The 22,421-nt window shown below is 41.5% G+C and overlaps 1 protein-coding gene across 1 annotated transcript in view; it reads right to left on the bottom strand.

Moving 5' to 3' along the window:
• si:dkeyp-121d4.3 (uncharacterized) overlaps positions 1-22,421 on the bottom strand; it is an 83,476-nt gene that overhangs the window by 3,044 nt on the left and 58,011 nt on the right. The gene's annotated exons all lie outside the window — the stretch shown is intronic.

Here is a 22,421-nt window from a genome sequence, read left to right as displayed (position 1 = left end):
TCTAATTTCGGTAGCAAACAGTCCGATGACAAACAGGAAGTAGACCGCTCGCGCTCTGGCGGTTTGGTGGATGGGTCTAATATCTGAGTGAAACCGCCCCTCTCCTCCAGACCCCCCAGGCTTGTCCCTGAAGCTGATAAGAGATCGGGACGGGGACTTCAGAACTTTCTCCCAGAACTGTGAGCTGCAGCTGCGTGCGCCATGCTTTATTTAGAAATGCAGCCGTGCCACCAGCCTTTGTTGACAGAGCTTCAGTCCCGAATGTTTTTCTTTTCACTCATCAGCCACAGATTGCTACTCTCACAGCAAGCTGGGCTTCGTACCGTGGTGACTCACTCACATGTTCCGTCTCCTACATCAGTTGGTGACGCTGTAAATTAAGACATTACACCAGTGTGCTTTTCCTGTTTGGAGTAAGGTCTAGCTGCAGACGCAGCCCCGGCCAAACACGCCCCTATGTACAAAACACACGTGCATGTACGAAGACGAGAACTCGCATGCGTGTTGCAACAGATGGAAATGGCGGTTCAGGTAAAGACAGATTTATATTTTTACAACTTGCGAAGATTTTGTACTAGAAATTTGAACGTTTAAGACATAGTTTGATAGATAGCACATTTGTAATTTTTTTCTGAAACACTTTTATATAAAATTAAGCATTATTGGCAGTGGGGGAAGACGTCATGGACGCAAATTTTTTTAATATAATTTTTAATGGGCTACATGCAAGCCTTTTGGCCAAAATAAACGTAACAATAGGCTATTTATTTGACCATTTATGACTCCTCATCTAATAAGCAGCAAACTCACGACGGCAATGTGGTAGCCCTAAAATTGTCGCGCTCAGACGTGTAAAATTTGTTAAAACATGTAACAGAAAATTCCCTTAAAATCCATTCAGATATATTTTTACATGTCAACATTTACATGTATTATAGTTCTTTTTGACAAATATTTGCGTGTATAGCATCCAGGAAATATTAGTCTGACGGTAACGTGGTGTCCACGATAAAAAATGGTCTTGGAAGGACAGGTAAAATTAAATTGTAACCTAACTTTTCCCTAAAGTTAATTCAGATATATTTGTACATGCCTACAGTTACATGTAAAATTGTTATTTGACAATTACATGTGTAGTTCAACAGAAAGCATCCCAGCAAATATTGGTCGGACACAACGTCACGTCCATTGCAGAAGCTGTCGCCATGGAACGGCTTAAATTGGTAAAAAAAAATATATATGTCACTGAACATTTCCTAGAATCCATTCAATACATCTATGCCTACAGTTAACTAGGGTTACGCTATCTTGACGACTTGTCACATGTAGTTCAGCATATAGCATAACTCCGCTGGGTGACAAGAGGATACCATGTCAAAGAGTTAGCTCAGCTGGTAAGGTGTTTGCCTGAAACGCAGAGGATCAGAGTTTGGCACCAGTTAGGAACATTCGATATTCCGTCTCCGCTTGTGATTTGTTATTTTTTTTTACCATATTTTATAATCTCACTGGGGATGGCCATAAAGTGTGTATGCAAGATGCAAGTAAAAAAATCCATACATTCATATTTAAACCTGGAGTCCTGTCTGTTTAATTACATTGTTACTATTTCTGTATAAACGTATTCTTTCAATTGTGTTGTTCGCTGGGAGGGCTGCCATTATTGAGCCCGGGGGTAGCTCAACAGGGGGGCGTGTTTGGCCGGGGGCGTGTTTGGAGAGGGTCTGCAGCTAGGTATTATTGGCTGTTTGTGAGACAAACCCCTCCCCCATAACCAGGTTTCTGGTACGGAAGCCTGGAAAGGCCAAAATTCCTCAAACATTTTTTTCCTACTGGCTGATATGAATTAATATAATAGAGTAAATTTGATTAGTCTCACAGTGGAGACATCCACTCATTACAGCAGCACACACACAGAGAAACAGATTACAGTAAAACTGATTCCAGCCATGTTTGCTTTGATACCTTCAATAACTTCATGCTGATGACCCACATGAACATAATCCTGTTTAGTGGATGCAACTACATCATGAAGTTAGCTTAACATGATAGATTTTTTTCTTGGCAGGAAATAATAACTGGTAATACTATGAATGACATGATGTTGCCCACCCCTAGATGGATTTACCTGCATTAATAGCACCTGTTTGAACTCATTATCTGTATAAAAGACATCTGTCCACAGCCTCAAACAGTCAGACTCCAAACTCCACTATGGCCAAGACCAAAGAGCTTTCGAAGGACACCAGGAAAATAATTGTAGACCTGCACCAGACTGGAAAGAGTGAATCTACAATAGGCAAGCAGCTTGGTGTGAAAAAATCAACTGTGGGAGCAATTCTCAGAAAATGGAAGACATACAAGACAACTGATAATCTCCCTCGATCTGGGGCTCCACACAAGATCTCATCCCGTGGGGTCAAAATGATCATGAGAACGGTGAGCAAGAATCCCAGAACCACACGAGGGGGCTTGGTGAATGGCCTGCAGAGAGCTGGGACCACAGTAATAAAGGTCACCATCAGTAACACACTACAACGGCAGGGAATCAAATCCTGCAGTGCCAGACGTGTTCCGCTGCTGAAGCCAGTGCATGTCCAGGCCCGTCTGAAGTTTGCCAGAGAGCACATGGATGATACAGCAGAGGATTGGGAGAATGTCATGTGGTCAGATGAAACCAAAGTAGAACTTTTTGGTATAAACTCAACTCGTCGTGTTTGGAGGAAGAAGAATACTGAGTTGCATCCCAAGAACACCATACCTACTGTGAAGCATGGGGGTGGGAACATCATGCTTTGGGGCTGTTTTTCTGCTAAGGGGACAGGACGACTGATCCGTGTTAAGGACAGAATGAATGGGGCCATGTATCGTGAGATTCTGAGCCAAAACCTCCTTCCATCAGTGAGAGCTTAGAAGATGAAACGTGGCTGGGTCTTCCAACACGACAATGATCCCAAACACACCGCCCGGGCAACAAAGGAGTGGCTCCGTAAGAAGTATTTGAAAGTCCTGGAGTGGCCTAGCCAGTCTCCAGACCTCAACTCCATAGAAAATCTGTGGAGGGAGTTGAAAGTTCGTGTTGCTCGGCGACAGCTCCAAAACATCACTGCTCTCGAGAAGATCTGCATGGAGGAATGGGCCAAAATACCTGCTACTGTGTGTGCAAACCTGGTAAAGACCTATAGTAATCGTTTGACCTCTGTTATTGCCAACAAAGGTTATGTTACAAAGTATTGAGTTGACTTTTTGTTACTGACCAAATACTTATTTTCCCCCATTTACAAATAAATTCTTTAAAAATCCTGCCATGTGAATTCATGGATTTTTTTTCACATTCTGTCTCTCACAGTTGAAATGCACCTATGATGAAAATTACTGACCTCTGTCATCATATTAAGTGGGAGAACTTGCACAATCGGTGGCTGACTAAATACTTTTTTGCCCCACTGTATTTTAAGCCACCCACCGGCCGACTACCGAATCGGTTCGGCAGTCTGGGAGCGAAGTCCCGTGGAGATCTCAACCTCCGTTACACAAGTTTATCATACAGTGTCATGAATCACTAAGAAGCATATTTAAACATATATTTACTTGCAGATTGACTGCCGGAAAAATCCGTCTTTGCTTAATGAAACTCCCGTAGCTTTTGATGGGTCCAAAATGGCTGCATATGACGTCAGACTTACCCCAAAATTCCACTATCTCCGCTCCGCTCCGGCACGAACTCCGGAGCAAAATCGGTCCCGTTGTAGTCAATCAGAGCAATTCCACTACTGCGGCCGTGCTCCGGCAGTGCGCCGCCCTCTGTTCCGGCGTCCGGCAAAAATAGAATCGATCCTATTTTTGCCGGACGCCGGAGCACCTCCGCAGTCAATGGACAGGAATCACAACTGCCCAACAGGAAAGGGAGCAAGCACAACTTCCGTTATTTCACAATGCATCGATAAACAAAAGGCGTTTTTTGTTTCATATGCACAGGTTTAACAACTTTTAACAACTATCAATGGCGGCTGAACTTTATATGCACAAAAGTAAGCCATAAATACAGTTTCCACTATCAAAGTAGTCACACTTTGTTGATCCAAACACTGCTGATCTCTCAACACAAATGATGGGCAGATTGAACAGTTCATTTCGATGCTTCTCCCACACAACGGGTGTTTGGATCTAACTTCCGCGTTTATTGCTCGGACTGTATCGCAAGTTCTCGAAAATCCCGCGCACGCCTGTTTGCGCACCTCAGGTCTCCGCACCGGAGCGGAGCCGTTGTAGAGCGGGTATAGTATAATTTGAGTTCGGAAGCGAGCAGCAGCGGAAAGCGGGGGCGGAGCGGAGTGGATAGTGGAATTTTGGGGTTAGGTGACAGCAATGAGTCAGCGCCTCCTCGTTTTGAATGGAGATGCTGCCCTCATGTGGCGCAGCACGAGATTGTACCCTTTTTCACCAGCTCATCATTTTAGTGTTTATTTTTCTAAAAATAATGTCTAAAAATCTAAAATAAAATGTCTCAGACTTAACAAATAACATTTAATAATGTACAAATATCTGGCAAGGGCTCTCCGTCTGTAATAAAATATAGGTTATTACATTTTAATTAATGAACCATAAGGCGTGGGATTCCATAGGAAATATAGAATCCACCTTACGTATCAAAGGGTTATTTAAACCAGAAGATTGGATCTTTTTATTGCAGAAATTAGATAGCCGTTACGTATTCACTCAGAGACAACAGAATAGAGAGAGCCAAGTTTAAAAGTTAAGAATTTTATTACTAACAAATTAAATTAGACTGACTTTAAAACTAAATGTATAGTGTAACTAAAAATGGATGAGGCGGTGAATGAATGAAGTGTGCTGTAAATCAGAACCAGCAAATCCGAAGAAGGGATTAGTTCTGACGGGAACTGAGGATGTTGTTTTGCATTAAGCTTTGGTTAGCTTCAGAAACAGCATGAGACCCCATCATGTCAGCCTACCTTGCCCTTGCTGGAAGTCCTCTGTAGATCAGGAATATCGAGGTCCAGTGAACCCTCTCTGGAAACCGAGACGGTAATAGAAGCCGCGGTTCCGATCAAACCCATCTTGAGTTACTTCAGGCACACGACACTTTTACTGGCGTCTGGTCAGACCCAAGCCTGGGTCAGTGGAGCTTTATTCTGAAAGGAGCTGTTGTTGCTGCTGGTTGTTATAGCGACTGGATTTTTCAGCTTGTCGTTGGTTCTTTCGGTAAAAGAGTTAAAAGTCAGGATTGGCCACTCCGTCACTTGCTCTGGAACGCTTTGAACTGGTGTTAAAGCTGACGTGGCATAGTTTTATACCTCGGATGTTATGGTTTATTGTCGAATGAAAATGACCAAACACCGTCAGAAGCACGCCTCCGTCAGATCTGTAAGATTCTGATTGAATCAGTGAAAGGAATGTGTTATGTCCTTTTAACACTACGTGAAATGAGTCCTGTTGGAACACTTAAAGTCACAGTACTTATTATTTCTATAGGATCACAATAAAGTAATTAATATTTTGATTTCACAGGTCGGTCACATCTTATTTATTGACTAACACTTTGATGGATTAGCTTTATTAAAATAGAGTTCTTTGATTAATTAAAAGAAAAGAGTTCATTCTTCATTCTTCTGTTGAGCTGAAAATGAGCAGATTAGAAGGAATGCATGAGACCTTGAGACTATCTCTCATCCAGACTAGTTCTGAGCAAAGAAGGGAAAAATAAGAGTCATTCGTTCCGTTACAAGGGGCACAACCTCTGTCATATGGATGTGGTTTGGAAATGAAAAGACCGACGTGGACCAGACAACAGTTATTTGTAAAGTTTGCCGCCTCCCCGTCCCAACAACGGACTCCAACACCACAAATTTATTTTATCATCTGCTCAAACTCCATGACAAAGAATGCAGAAACAGTCAATGAGCAAAAGCTGTGTTGAGTGTTGGGAGTTGGCGTAAGCACTCATAATAAACTACTAAACTACTAAACTCACAATAAACTACTCTGTAAAGCTGACCCCCGTCAGCTTCACAGAGCTTCGTCTCAGCTGTTATTTTCATTAAGGAGTGTGCACGTACAGCATGCGTGCCTCGTGCACGAGCCTACTATTTAAGCTGCCGTTACGCTTTTGGCCTGAGGGGGCAATCGCGAGCATAAAAATTCAAAACTCCGTAAAGTCCCTTTAAGTAAAGGTTTGATTACAGCAACCTTAAAATCCTGTGGTACGTATCCATTTACTAAGGATAGATTGATTATATTTAGAATGGGGGCTGTAACCAAAGGAAATGCATCTTTAAATAATTTGGTTGGGATTGGATCTAAAATGCAAGTTGAAGGCTTAGATGAAGCTAATATTTTTGATAACTCTGAAAGCTCAACTGGATCAAAACGGTTCAAACACAGATGAGGTTCTACAGTCACATCTGATGCTGCATCACTTACTGAGGAAGAAGAAATCGCATTAGGGAGGATGCTAATGATTTTGTTTCTAATAGAATTAATTTTACTTGTGAAAAATCACATAAAGTCGTTGCTAGTGAGGGCTAAGGGAATAGATGGTTCAGAGCTATGATTCTGTGTAAGTTTGGCAACCGTACTGAAAAGAAATTTTGGATTATTCTTATTCCCCCCAATTAGCGTTGAAAAATAAGCAGTTCTAGTTTGTCAAAGCTTATTTTTATAAAGCACAAGACTATTTTTCCAGGATAAGTAGAACTGCTCCTGGTGTGTAGAGCGCCATGTTCTCTCCAATTTTCTAGAGTTTTGTTTTAAAGTTCGTCAATGAGAATTAAACCAGGGAGCCAACTTCCTGTCCCTAATTACTTCTTTTTTTAAAGGGGCAACATCATCTAATGCCACATGTAAAGAGGAAGTAACATTATAAACTAAAGCACATATGTCAGAGTCAAGGCCCGCGGGCCGCATCTGGCCCGCAGAGCATTTTTATGTGGCCCGCGAGATAAATATCAAAAATATATTAAAAATGGCCCGCTGGCCAATTTTACCACAAAGACTTCAACTCCCATGATGCTTTGCGGCGTCAGCGACGTGCCCACTCCTTTGTGTTTTTTCCAGCCCGAGGCCGTCAGGGGTTGTTGGGTGTCTGCAGCTACGCTGTCTCGGACAAACTACACTCCTCTCACTCAGCGCCGAGTTCACTCAGCTGTTTTCTGACGTTGAAGCCCAGAAACGGAGATTCTAGCCGCTCAGTAATGTGTTCACGACTTAAAGAGAAAGTTTTCCAACTAACGTCCAGACAGAGCCGATATAACTCCAGCAAGCAGCAACACGCTCAAACCAGCACGGCTCTGTAGTTGCTGTTGTTGTGTTTCCTCCCCGACACACAACAACGTGGTCAAGCTGCTCAGACATGTTCATCAGCACAAACCTATGTGAGCACCTGTTGTCATCTAATGTTGTCATTATTATGATGAAGATGAACAAAACAACAGGAGTCTCCTCCTCAGCTCAGATCAACCCCATGATGCAGGTATCTGGCTGTAACAGGTGAGCATCACAGTAAATGAGTGGAGCAAACTGAGCTTTAAATATGTTGGTTTTCTGCTCTTTTTCTGCTCCAGAACATGAAAGTTAACAGGTGAGATATTGCATTTTCTTTTTTTTTTTAAACAATGATTTATTAAGTTTTTAGAACAACACAAATAACTACAAATCAGCACAGCCAGATAAAAATAAGAAAAGGAAAAACAAATACAGGTACATGAGTTACAAATATATATATGTCTGGGTCAAAATACGTACAGCGTTTCACATTTGAAGTCAAGCGAAAGTAACGGGGGGGGGGGGGGGGGGGGGGATGCAGACATTAATCATGATGTTTAAAAACAAAATGTGACCCCCCTTTATGTAATAACACAGCAAGGTCACGAGGTAAGTGATCAAGCAACGGCTGCCATGTCCTACAAAATGAATTACAATTGCCCTTTATGACGGCACTGAGGCGCTCCATTGGCAGCACCTTAAACATTTCTCTGTACCATTGTGTAACAGTGGGAGGCTGTATCCGAATCCATTGAAACAGTACACATCGCCTCGCTAAATGTAAAAGTTTACCTAACAAGAGCATCTGTACAGAAGACAGAGAGAGCCCTTCTATAGACAGACCCAGAACGAACAGCACAGGGTTCAGTGGGATCATTTGATGAAATATGGAGCGAAGCTCTATAGCAATATTTTCCCAAAATCTAAAAATTAAAGGACATTGCCATATGCAATGATAATATGTCCCCACACCCGTATTGCACTTTACACAAAGAGGAGAAATCTGAGGATGAATTTTATTTAGAAACTCTGGCGTTCGCTGGAGTCTATGTAAAATTCTGTAATGGCTTTCCTGGAGTCTGTTACAGGAAAACAATTTCTTGGCAGATCTAAAAGTTTTGGACCATGCTTCTGTACTAAGCTGAACTTTGAGGTCGGTCTCCCACCGAACCCTGGCCTTATCAGTGGTCACAAAATTCAAAGACAATAATTTCCCATAACAAAGAGAGATAAATTTCTTGTTTGTGATTATTTCCTCATTAAATTTAAGAAGAAAGCTTTCAATAGGATTTAAAACTGGCTGATTGGCTGGAAATTTAAGGGAATTTACAAAATGTCTTACTTGTAAGAACCCAAAAAAGTGTTTATGTGGTAAATTATACTTAATTTGAATTTGATTAAAGGCCATTAAACTACCCCTATCAAACAGATCGCAAATAAATCTTATATTTTTAGAGTGCCAAACATCAAATATACTAATGCCAATACCTGGGGGGAAAGCTTTATTCCTAATTAGAGGCTGCAGTGCACTAGAAAAACCTCTTCTTCCGACGTGGGCAGCAATATTATGCCAAACCTTAAGTGTAGACATCAAAATAAAATTATTTCTGACACCAAGAGGAAGGTCAGCCAGATCAATAGATAAGAGACTAAGAGGCGATAGAGGGTCACAGCACCAAGTATCCACTAGTGGCTCATCTGGGTACAAAAAGGAGTGTAACCACCCTGAAATTATTTGTGCATGGCAAGCCCAGTAATAATATAAGAAGTTAGGAAGTGCCTGCCCCCCCTCATCTGTAGGTAGTTGTAAAATCTGTATCTTAAGTCTAGATTTCTTCCCATGCCATATAAATTTAGAAAGATATCCCTCAATCTCTGAGAATGTTTTCCTGTTGATCCTGAGAGGCAACATTTGTATGGGATATAATATTCTGGGTAAAACATTCATTTTGATTAAACTTATTCTACCCATCCAAGACAGGGGGAGATCAAACCACCTATTGAGGTCATTTTTAATTGAAGCCACAATAGGCTTAAAGTTCAACTTGCACAGCTCAGTTGTATCTGCGGACACCCTGATACCTAAATATGTAAAACCTGTGGTTGACCACCTGAAAGGAAAATTAGGAGGAATGTCCCACCTCCCCCCATCACCCAGTGGCAAAGCTTCAGATTTATCATAATTTATTTTGTACCCTGAAAAAAGGCCAAATTGATTAATGATATGTGTCAGTGCAGGAATAGAGGTTTCTGGCTTAGTGAGAAAGAGCAACACGTCATCCGCGTAAAGGGAAATTCTGTATTCAGTATTTAACAAGGTTACCCCACAGATCTCAGGGTCAATTCTTACAGCCTCTGCCAGCGGCTCCAATGCTAGTGCAAACAGCAAGGGAGAAAGGGGGCATCCCTGACGCGTTCCTCTACCCAGTGGGAAAGCATCTGAAACCGAGCCGTTAACCAGTACCCTTGCAGCTGGGGCCTCATACAACAGTTTGACCCACTTGACAAACTCAGATCCCAACCCAAATCTTTCCAAAACATCAAATAGATACTCCCATTCCACCCGATCAAATGCTTTTTCAGCAACCAATGAAATTGCAAGAGCCCTATAATTAGTGTTCTGAGAGAACTGCACAATATTTATGAGTCGATGTACATTGGAGCAGGAGTATCTATTTTTGACAAAACCCGTTTGGTCAGGCTTTATCAGAACTGGCAGAACCTCCTCCAATCGTTTAGATAAAATTTTGGACAAAATCTTGCAATCTACACCGAGTAAACTTATAGGTCTGTAAGATGTACACAGATCTGCAGGTTTATCCTTCTTTAAAATCAGGGATATATGGGCAAGGTTTAAGGTGGGTGGGAGTGTGCCCCTTTCAAGAGATTCTATATACATGTTCAATAAAGGACCCACCATGTGTTTGGCCATTTTTTTATAAAACTCTGGCCCAAACCCATCAGGGCCTGGAGCTTTTCCACTCTGTAAGGATTTGATTGCATCTAAAACCTCCTGCGTCCTAATAGGACTGCAAAGATCTAATCGACTTTCCTCTGATAGTACAGGAAGATTAACTTTATCAAGAAACGGTTTCCTAACGTCTGCAGTATTTTGACACTCAGGTGAATATAAGTCCTGATAGAACTCTTTCATTATTTTGCTGATGTACTTAGTCTCAAATTGTAAAACACCATTCTTATCTTTTAGAGAGGGTATTGCATAAGAGCCCTTTTTCCCCTGGGCAAGTCGGGCAAGTAAGCGTCCAGGTTTGTTGCCCGATTCAAATAATCTATGCTTTGCATAAAACATTGCAGTTTCTGCTTTCTGAGTTAGTAGTTGGTCCAGGGCTGATCTAACTGCATCCAATTTTTTAAGCACAGAAACAGACGAGGGTTTCTTAAACTCTCTCTCCAAATTAGTAATATCGCGTTCAAGTACTAATTGTTTGGCTAAGTTGCTCTTCTTTTTCGCTGAGGTGAAAGAGATAATAGAGCCCCTGAGAAATGCCTTACCTGCCTCCCATAGAGTAGAAGCACTAACCCCTGGTAAGTCATTTGTAGAGAGAAAAAGTTCCCACTGATCTTCTAAGTATTTAACAAATTCAGGGTCACTAAGGAGAGCTGGATTTAGCCGCCAGTGTCTAGACAAAGGATCATAATAAGGTGGTAAGAACTCTATTGAGACTGATGAGTGGTCTGAGAGAGTGCATGTGTTGATCAAACAACCCCGAGTTCTGTCAAGGGCAGATCTAGAAACAAACATGTAATCAATTCTGGAAAAAGAAAAATGGGGGCGTGAGTAAAATGTAAAGTCCTTCACATGCGGATTACAAACTCTCCAGGCATCAAAAAGACCAAGATCTGAGCAGACGTCCATTGTAGCCTTTGCCATCTTTGAAGGCGGTTGACATTTTGGTGGATTATAATCAGTTTCAGGATTCAAACCGCAGTTGAAATCCCCACCAATTATTACGTGACTTGGACACACAGAGGAAGTTTTCGCCAGAAAGTTTGAGTAAAACGATCTATCAAAAGTATTTGGTGCATAAACACTTCCCAATAGAATTTGTTCCCCATATAACAGCCCAGTTATCAGAATAAATCGTCTGTCCGTATCCCTTACAATAGCATTTAGAGTGAACGGTAGATTTTTATGGATCAATATTGCAACCCCTCTACTTTTAGAGTTGAAAGAAGAAAAATAAATTTGTCCCACCCAATCACGCTTGAGTTTTAAGTGTTCAGAATCTGTGAGGTGGGTCTCTTGCAGTAATGCAATCTGCACTCTATCTTTTTTGAGTGAGGAAACTATTTTGCGTCTCTTAATAATGTGGTTAATTCCCTTGACATTGAGAGTCATAATTTTAATGTTACTCACTGTATAAGATGTCAGTCATTGAACAAAAATCGTCAACCCAAAGCAAACAGAAAGAAGCATCATAATAAACACACTGTAAAAGATTTAACCCATGACCTGGACTGGCCGTGCTGACATGAACAAAACCATCGTAAACGAATGGCAAGGAAACCTTCACACACACAACAAATTGCATAAGAATATAGGAATTAGGATAGACGTCAAAATATCACAAAACAAACACACACACACACACACACACACACACACACACACACACACACACACACACAAAAGGAAATCAAGAACGAAAGAGCCACCCACTGGGTGGTATTACAAGACCAGTGTAGCCAAAAGAAGTTTCACTCCACGGGGGAAAAACAAAACAGAACCCCACCCCCGCTTCCCAAACCTGAATAAGATCAGGTTACTGTCAGTTGTGAAAAAAAGAGAAAAACTGAAGACTGAGTAAACAATTAATACTTTATACTAGATATTGGCCCTAAAGCCATTTTAGGAACAAAAGACGAACAAACCTCTATTTTCCCTTTAAACTGTCTCTCTTCCATCAGGCTGCATTAAACATATTGGACTTACGCATCCTGCGGTGTGCTGAATCCATGCCATGTTCCAAGTTAAATCCAACAGTGCCACAGTTTGTACAGGACAAGTATCAGTTGTCTTTTAATCCAGCGCATTGATGAAACTTTGTGCATCTTTAGGCGAATCAAACTTATGCTCAGTGCCATTATGATTCAACACGAGCGTCGCTGGGTAGCGCATTCTGAAGCGAATGCCCTTGTCAATTAACGCACGACAGGAAGCATTAAATCCCCGTCGTTTCTCACGGATCGCGTAGGAAAAGTCCTGGTGTATAAAGATCCGCTGTCCCTCGTAGTGAAGTTCTGGCGCCGCTCTCGCTGCTGCCATGATCCGCTGTTTGTCTCTGGAGTTATGGAGCTTAATAATCACCGGCCTGGGGCGAGTACCCCGCGGGCCGAGGCCCCGGTGTGCACTATCAATTTTAATGCGGGCTTTACCCGAGGAGCTGTTGCCCAGCCCAAGCGTAGCAGGTAGCCAGGTTTCAAAAAACTGAGTAGGACTCTCACCCTCCGCGCCTTCTTTCAGATTAATAATGTGGATGTTGTCGTGCCTGCTGCGGTTCTCTAAGTCATCCAAGCTTTTTGCCATGATCTTAATCTTTCCCTCAGCTTCAACCAGTCTTCCCGCGAGGTCATTCACCCCATCTTCCACATCAGAGATTCTCTGCTCTGCCTCCGTGACGCGCTTGGAGACACTTTCCAGCGAGGACGAAATTTTCTCCAGCGTCCCGGACAGTGTAGACAGTTTTTGATCAATTACCTCACTGATGCTATTAGTCACCTCACGGATGAGAGCTGCGGTGTCCACCGGGGGTGAGGGCTGGTCGCCCATTGCTACTAGCATGTCCGTTTGGCTAGCACTGTTGTTCATCATGGCGGCCGTCGTCTTTCGAGTCTGTATCTTCGTCTGTTTCGACATTACTTGTCATCCAAAAAGCGTAATTATGGCTGTTGCGTATTCCTATAACTCTCAGTTAATATTTTAGATAAAAATATAGACAGTATCGCGCATAACACTGTAAAAAAATACAGGTGGGAGCGGGAGCACAGTGAAAACACGTCTTCTAGCCAACCATCTTCACCGGAAGTCAGATATTGCATTTTCATTTAAGATAAAATTATATTTTTATTTTGTTGTTGGCCCGTGAGAAAAGATTTAACCTACAGTAAACAGGAAGTGGAAAGACTGCAGATAGATGAATAGAATAGAAAATCCCTTTATTGTTCCTCAGTGGGGAAAGCTAGACATCACAGCAGCGATGACACGTATTACAGGAGAAAAAAAAGGAGAATAAAAAATAAGAAAAATGAATAAACAAGAAAACATAAATCCTGAATAGATTTTAAAAATGCTGATTATACCACAAGTAATGAATACCACTGATGCTTTTTATTTAAAACTGACTTGCTCGTGTGTAATTTGGTTATTCTACGTTCAGTGTTAATGCAGAAATAAGTTTGTTTCCAAATTTAAAGGTTCAAAATTGCATATATGTTGAAAAAGAAAATGTGCAAATTTGCCGTCACTTTTTCAAAAAATATTAAGTTTGGCCCTCGACTCCGTCCCAGAGTTTCATTTTGGCCCCGTGTGAGTTTGAGTTTGACACCCCTGAACTAAAGCATCAATTTGTGAGGGGCTAGAAATAATAATATTGCACTCTGCTAAGTTCCTCTGAGATGCTGAGGACAGTAAAGATGGAACAGTTGATTTAAAAGACGCAACATCGTTGTCAGATAGAGACCGACTGTAGTGAAATTTACTTTCATGTCTCGAGAACTCAGTTATAAAAAACTCAAAGGTTATCAAAAAGTGGTCCGAGAGGACTGGATTATTTGGAAATATTGTTATTTCCCCACACTCATATGCCATAAGTCAGCACAAGGTCCAATGTATGATGGCAGGAGTGGGTGGAGCTATATATTCTTTGGGTAAAACCAATTGAGTCTAAGATATTACTAAAGGCTACATTGAGGCTATCATTTTCAATGTCCACATGAATATTAAAATCCCCCACTACAATGACCTTATCAGTATTTAGCACCAAATCAGATAAAAAAATCAGAGATCTGATCCAAAAACTCAGAGTAGGGGCCTGGTGGACGATATAAAACTACAAACAAGAGTGGTTTTACAGTTTTGCAATCTGGATTAGGAAAACTAAGAATAAGATGTTCAAAGGAACTGTTATGGAAAAATGTATGTTTATTAATTCTTGATCATTGACTCAATCAACTGAATGTAAATGTATTGCTCTATTCCTCTTTGATCATGCTCACTCATTTAGACACACCCACACAAGCCACTCACACACACACATTCTTGACCCCCCCCCCCCACACACACACACACACACTCCCCCCCCCCCCCCCCCCCCCTCAATGAATAAACTCTGTGACCGGATGTTCGGGGCATTTGCCTCAGGGATCTTTCCACAGTTATAACTGTTTGACTTGTTGTTCATTGCCTCCTTCTCTCTTCACTATAGGAAATGGGTTATTGATAAACATATTGATAAAATCCATGACAGGAACTGTAACTATTAATTGGTAAGGGATCGATTAATAGGTCAGAATGAAAAATGGTTGCTACTCCTCCTCCTCGCCCTGTACTTCGAGCAATATGTTGATTTAAATAATTAGAAGGAGTTGACTCATTTAAGCTAACATAGTCCTCTTGCTGCAGCCAGGATTTTGAGAGAGAGAGAGCAAAGAAATCTGATTATCACAAATCAAGTCATTAACAAAGTCATAGAAAAACAAACCTAATGTTCAATAACCCACATTTAATTTTTCTAGTTTTCTGTTCAGTTGAATTTGTTCTAATATTTATGAAATTTCCATGATTTGGTTTATTAAGCCTAATTTTTAATCTGTGTGATTTTGGCCACGGGCAGGACACAGTCTCTATGGGGTAGTGGGTGGGTAACAGTACAGAAGCTGCAGAGGGGTGGGTTAAACTATGACTCTGCTTCCTGGTCTGGACCCTGGGTTGTCATGGAGGACTAATAAAACAGGCCATGTTCCTAGAAAGAAGAGCTGCTGTTTCTATGATGTTTTTTATTCCTTAACGTGTATATATTCAGCATATTTAACAATCTTGTATTCCTGTTTTATGTTGTTTACTCTTTATTCATAGTTTTACTCACCTTTCTGCTCCTGTAATGAATGTTATCGCTTCGGAGACACCAAGCTTTCCCCACTGAGGGACAATAAAGGGATTTTCTATTCTATTCTTCTTTCTGTAGCCTTCATGTTCTAGAGAAGAAAAGGTCCATAAAACCAAAATAATCCAAGCCCAGTTTGCTCCACTCTGATTTACTGTGATACTCACCTGTTCCAGCCAGACACCTGCACATGTGGGGTTGGTTCTGAGCTGAGGAAGGAGCTGTGTTGTTCTGTTCACCTTCATCACAGACAAAAGGTGCTCACACAGGTTTGTGCTGTTGAAAATGGAGAGAACCTGAGCAGCTGGACCACAGTTGGGTCAGTGTCAGTGAAGAGAGATTAAAGCTGCAGCAGCTAGAGTCAGACTGACTTGAGGGTGTCGCTGGAGTTTTATCAGCTCTGTCTGGAAGTTGGTTGGAGAACTTTCTCTGTCAGCTGAGATTACTGAGCGGTGAAAATCTTCGTTTCTGGGCTTCTGAGTAAGAGGAGTGTTCTCAGTTTGTCCCAGACTGAGGAGGGTAACACAAACCTGGGAACCATGGACGTAATTTTAACTTTAGAAGTGGGGGGGACACGGGGGCGGGTGGGGGGGGGGGATGTATCTTTACAGTATGCTCTAATGGGAAACAGGCTTCAACACAAACGGTTGTTTTCCGCTTGGTCCTAGAGCTCAACCAGTGTCAATTTAATATAGCGTAATATTGTTTTTGGATGGTAAAAAGTGCAGGGGTCAAAACTTGACTTTGGAAAAGGGGGGGGGGGGCATATCCCCCCCTGTTCCCCCCCCCCCCCCCCCCCCAAGATTACGTCCATGCTGGGAACACAAAGAAGGGGCGCTTTGACTGACGCTCTGACACAGGAAGGCACTATTGTACTCTTTTCGGCCAAATGGCCCAACAGGCCACTTTTAATATATGTTTGATATTTAATCATGAGGGCCAAATAAAAATAGACCGCGGGCCAAATCTGGCTTGAAGGCCTGAGCTTGTCATCCGGGGGGTTGGACTTTTGAGTGATTCAGTTGTTTTTTGACGATGATGTCATAGCTTGTCCTGAACTTACATAGATATAAACTCTAATAACCCAGTGTTACTCTTCTTTTTATTCAGTACATGCTACTGTAATGGACAATTATTCTCTTTCTCTCTCTCTCTTTCTATGCTCTTTCTTTTGAGCATATGGACACGTACGACACATGCAAATATTATTCTGGTCTGTATATTTTTCTCCACCTTAACTGAAGCGGTGCATTGGGTTATGTCAATAAAATATCAGGGCAGCTGTCCACCAGACTTTATAAGGTGGATGCATTTGTAATAAAGTGTCAGCACTGTGTAATTCTCAGTGCCAGTGTGGGTGTTTATTAGGGTACTGCTGCATCATCTTAAATCCTTACAGAACCTGCAGGTCATGTGTTCATGTGTGTACTGATTGGTGTGTTGACCTGAAATGGGTTTTTGAACCAGACTGTCCATTCCATCCATCCAGTTTTGGTCACTTATCCGGGGTCGGGTCGCAGGGGCAGCAGCCTAAGCAGGGAGGCCCAGACTTCCCTCTCAGCCACTTGGACCAGCTCCTCCAGGGGGAATCCTAAGGTGTTCCCTGGCCAGCCGTGAGGAATAGTTTCCAGTAGTGGGAATATTTAGTGATACCGGAACTACCTGGTGCATCTCTCGCTTGATGATGCTCCTGTGTCAGGTGGATGGCTGCTCTGGGAAATTTCTGGTGACTTAAAGCTGCCCCGAATCAGGAGCAGAACTCTTCACCCCTCAGTGTTTGAGATCTGGACAGGACACCGGAGTCCCCCGCTGCTGCAAGAGATGTCTACAGTGTTCGATTCACTCGATGGGTGCTCAACTCTTTCAAAGCACCCTCTTGGAACTCACCTGGCCAGCTCCAACAGGTAGAACAGTTTGGAATTATAAGCTAAGGATAAAGTGAACATGTGGTTGTTAGCCTGCCAGGTTCCAGTTCCCTCTTCTGGGACAGTTCCACCTTATCCTCTGAGTCTCTCCTGTGCTGTACTACACTTCTGCACCATGGACATCAGCCATTTTGGTTGAGATCCTCCCCTCCTTCCTATAACAGCTTCAAACCACCCCAGCTGTGGCCTATTTGCTGACGACAGGAACCAGGATAAAAACCAGCTGCAGCTAGTGGTTTGAGGGACAACAGGTCTGGTTTTCGGGTTGTCCCCTTGAACACTGGGCTGTGTTCCTTCTGAATAGACTAGCTAAGAATAATTTATAATAAAGATTTGGTTTTTGACAGGAGTTTTGTCTCCTTTTTGGTAAAACAGCTGATTGCAGCTGGGATTTTGGGAGGAAGGAGACTCAAATTGAGGGTTTTGTTTGGAAACTGTTATGGGTTGCAGTTCCCTTTAGCAAAGAGCGGGTTTTAGTTTGTCGCCATTAAATTACATTTGTTTTCTTGGTAGTACACTTACTCAATGAAGTGTTTTTCCGTTATTCTTCACTACCTTTGTTTAAACTTTTATACTTTATTAGATAAGCAGTCTTCTTCCTGCTAAAACCTGTCCTGGTAATAAAACACATTTTGGTCATAACTTCCAACCCCATGCCAACGACTCATGTCAACCCCCCTTCACACTCATCATCTACAAGGGTTGTAACAGTGGTGAGAGAGACATAATAAGATACCTTTCGTCAAACATTTTGACAGGTCTATTGTTCTTTGACCTTTTTGACCTTTCAGTCCTATTGTTCATTTTGACCCTTGACCTTGCCCCCCTTCCCTATCATCAATCAATTGGACAGGTGTATTGTTCAATGACCCCCTGACCTTGCCCCCCCCTTCCCTATCATTAATCAAAAGAGACATAATAAGATACCTTTCGTCAAACATTTTGACAGGTCTATTGTTCTTTGACCTTTTTGACCTTTCAGTCCTATTGTTCATTTTGACCCTTGACCTTGCCCCCCTTCCCTATCATCAATCAATTGGACAGGTGTATTGTTCAATGACCCCCTGACCTTGCCCCCCCTTCCCTATCATTAATCAAATGGACATGTGTATTGTTGAGCGTCCAGATGGCCTAGACCCCCCACGCCGCATCATCAATGGCGTATTGTTGAACGTCCAGATGTCCATGATCCCCCACGTCATAGGCTAATGTGTGTAATGGGCGTGAAGTTTCTTTTTGTGTTAGTCCATCGGTTCCCACAGCCCCCTCCCTTCTGAGTGTATTCCTATTGTGTTACCCCTAGCATAACTCTTTAAAAGCTCAGATCGTGTCCGAATGCTGAAAAGCCGACCTCTAAGAAAAAATGATGAAACACGAGGAGCTGAATGAAGCACCAAGCCACGAGGAAGAGGAATGTCACAAGCCTCTCAGATATGTTCATCACCTAAATTCAACACACAGAAAGTTTTGTCATCTAAATTGTACTGCAAATGCATAGAAGCATGAAAAAGAAGCCCAGCCAGGTAGCAGAACCATCTGGCAGATGTAGAATGTAGATTTGCTACCCAGATGAAAGATGTTTGGATTTCGTATGTTCAATCTTAAACTTTGTGTTTAAATGTGTTATTTACATGCAGCTCACTGACACTTTTTGACCAGAACTAAAACTATTGTGTGAAACTTTCTGTCCAGCAGCACATCAGGCTGAATCATCAGAGGCTGTAAACACACACACACACACACACACACACACACACACACACACACACACACACACACACACACACACACACACACACACACACACACACACACACACACACACACACACACATTTAAACCACTTTCCCCTTTCAGGAAATGCATGACTCTCTCTAAGACAAGTAAAGAATTTGGGGTTACCAACTCTAATCAGCCATTCAGCCACACCTCTCCTTATACTTTACAACAAAATCACCCATCTCAACCACAAAGCATTTGACTTACTTATTGTTCTGCAGGTGGCGGGAAGTTGTAAAACAAAGAACTGGCTGAGCCGACAACTCACAAAAGCAAATGACTTACTATTGTTTCAAAGAGCTATTTAGGATCATAAACCCCCTCGCCTCCTGTCTTTAGTGTCACATTTTGCGACCCTTGTTTTCACTGACACACACACACACACACACACACACACACACACACACACACACACACACACACACACACAAAACTTGAGTTAAAGATCAGAGCAGCTTCAAATCAGCTCACTGACTGGCAGTCATCCCTCATGTGGCTAATTTGACAAAACTTAAAAGACTAATTTCACATGAAACTGTCATGGTGAATAGTACTATTTATTCAATGAAAATAATTTTATAAATGAGTTGAGAACAAATTGTATGTTTTGTTTCTTTTTTCTTGAGGATTTATTGAACCACCTGTATTTGTGCACACGGATGAGGAAGTGCCGCAGTGCTTTTACCCCCTTTAATATGAACAAATAAATCACTCTAGAATGAACATTTACGTAAAATGAATGTAAAAAAAACACATGCCTCATTTGTTTATTAAGCAGAACTATTATTAAATGACCACAAAGTTGTTTAACTTTTATTAAAATGATCATTATTTTACTGATATTTACAAACAAATAAGAAATCTGTATTTTGGAAATAGGAAATATTAATCGGGCAACAATTTACAGGCATTTTAAAAGTTATTTCCATTATCTAGTTGCTTGGAAAACTGAACAACGACTGATAAGTAATATAAATTTGTAAAAATAATCGGAAGTAAAATCAACTCTTAATGACAATTCTGAGTTAAAACCCCTAAATAGCTATTTGTGATTGTTTTTCACTTAAAAGAATAAAAGCTACTGTGTCAAAATGTAAAAGAATTTCCTCTAAATTATTGCAGTTACACGAATCGCCCTCAATGAGGGGAAGGGGTGTTTTGTGTAACTTGGTCACATGTCACCATAAACAAACTGCAGTTTGACACCTTCGCCTCAAGCGCAGACACGCTGCGGTCAGAAACTGTCCCCGCACCAGTTAGAGACGGGCAGCTATGGCGACTGTGGTGGACACGCAGGCTCAGTAAGTAAACACGCTACAGACAAAAGTTTACTTTTTAGCTGCTTATTTAAGGATGAGACGCGGTGCTAGCTTGCATCTCGTCATTTCATCTCCACCGATGGCTGCTGTAAATGTCACCAAAAACGTCATTTCCACTCGGTGTTTAAACTTTATTGCATTTATGTAAAGCAGCGCTTATTAATGCTCTGTCCGCACTTTATTTAGCTTTTACTAAATAAAAATAATATTAAAAGTAGAAATAATTTTAGCTGGAACAGGAAGTTGCTTAGCTTGTGCGCGTGCCTGAGGGAGAGGCGCTCGCGAGCGCTGTTTATCATTTGTGCTGATGATTTAATAATTTGCTTTCATGTCGCACGAAAACAAAACTAAAGTAACTCGGAAGAGTTTCCAGCAAATGCAGGTTAGTAAAACTTACTGGTATTTTTACCAGAGTTGTAACTACTATATGAACCTTATCTGATACTAAATCCAACGATTCTTATAAATACTTCATTATAAAATCCCATAAAATAATAACATGTAACAATGCATTTCCTTTAACCTTTTTATTTAGTAGGTTTCAAAGGAAAAATGCTGGTAAAATCTAGATGAGTAATTAATGACTCATGTCTGAAACTAATCTCGGCACACGTGTTATTTAAACACCTTAAACTTTTTCCAATTTAAATAGAAATATCGTTATGAAGAATATGTGAAAGTCTTTGTGATCATCTGTGATTTTTTGCTGTTTTAGGGCATTTAGATCTTTCTAAAAAAAAGTTTTCAGTTCAGAGCAGACCTGTTTTAGGATCTTTGCTTGTTTGTTCATGAGATGCCTGCAACATACAGTCCTGTGTAAATCAGTATGTTATGATCACTAACAGGAAGTTAGAAGACAACAAAAGAAAATCATAATATTTTTAAAAAGAAAAGACCCTTTTTTGCATCGACATTTAGAGTCAGCCCAAAGAGAATTATTTTTGAAGAAATCCCTGTATTTCTTTACTTTTATTCATCAGTAAAAGTGTTTTTGCAAAGAAAACTATAGATTTTTATTCATGGGAGACATTTTCTTTTTACTCAAATGTAACGTGAGGAAATATGGGTTTTTTGTCACAATGGTGGTGCTGGACGCAGCGAGGTCAAAGCTGGGTCATTGAGAACTTTCACCCACAGATTAAGACCTGAACGCCAGCGAGTCTGGGAGGAAACCATAACATCTGCCACCTGCGGTACCAGAAGAAGGAGTTCTCATGGACAAGTAGTCATAACAAATCAAAACATAAAGTTTAAACTACTTTTTCTTGATTTTAATGTTAAAGTAACCATTATCAATTTGCTCATTATAAATGTGTTTAATCAAATGAATGGTTCTTATGCTTTGGGGTAATTATAATGGATTAATGAATCCACACTTAAGTAGATAATGTTGAGAATGTTTGGTACTGACCTTCACACACACCCACACACATCTTCCCACAGTAAACTCCAGACACATTTGATGACGCACATGTTTGCTTTGAGAAGAGAAAGGCTTTTGGTAAGTTTCAGTTTTTATGATAGGAGTTGGTGCTTGACAACGAAAGAGAGAGGGCGTGTGAACGACCGCTAACGGGGCACGGAGCCCATTGGCTCAACCCCCCCCCCCCCCCCTCTCTCACGCTGTTTCTGTCAGCCAGACAGAATAGCTGAATCGCAACTTCTAACGCAGACTCATTACCGAGTCTTTTGATTTCTGAGTGAATTAACTTAAGAAAGCGCGTCGACAAAACGCTTTACCATCAACGTGTACCGAGGGCAACTCTGGACCGGTTCCGTTCGACACCTACGTCTCCTGTCAGCCGCCGGTGTCATCTGGATGAACCACAACATCCTCCACGGCCCGGATCCGAAAGAGGGTCCACAAGAGTTCGGTGAGACAGCACGGTGTTTAGCGTTTTGATGCATCTTTTCCAACTAAAACCTAAGTTTATTCAAACCATCACTTTTCACTCAGACACCTGTTTCTTCCTGAAGCAAAATCAGATGCA

The sequence above is a fragment of the Nothobranchius furzeri genome, chromosome 12 (assembly GCF_043380555.1).
Source record: "Nothobranchius furzeri strain GRZ-AD chromosome 12, NfurGRZ-RIMD1, whole genome shotgun sequence".
NCBI classification, from domain to species: Eukaryota; Metazoa; Chordata; class Actinopteri; order Cyprinodontiformes; family Nothobranchiidae; genus Nothobranchius; species Nothobranchius furzeri.
This window is presented reverse-complemented; position numbering and strand designations above follow the sequence as displayed.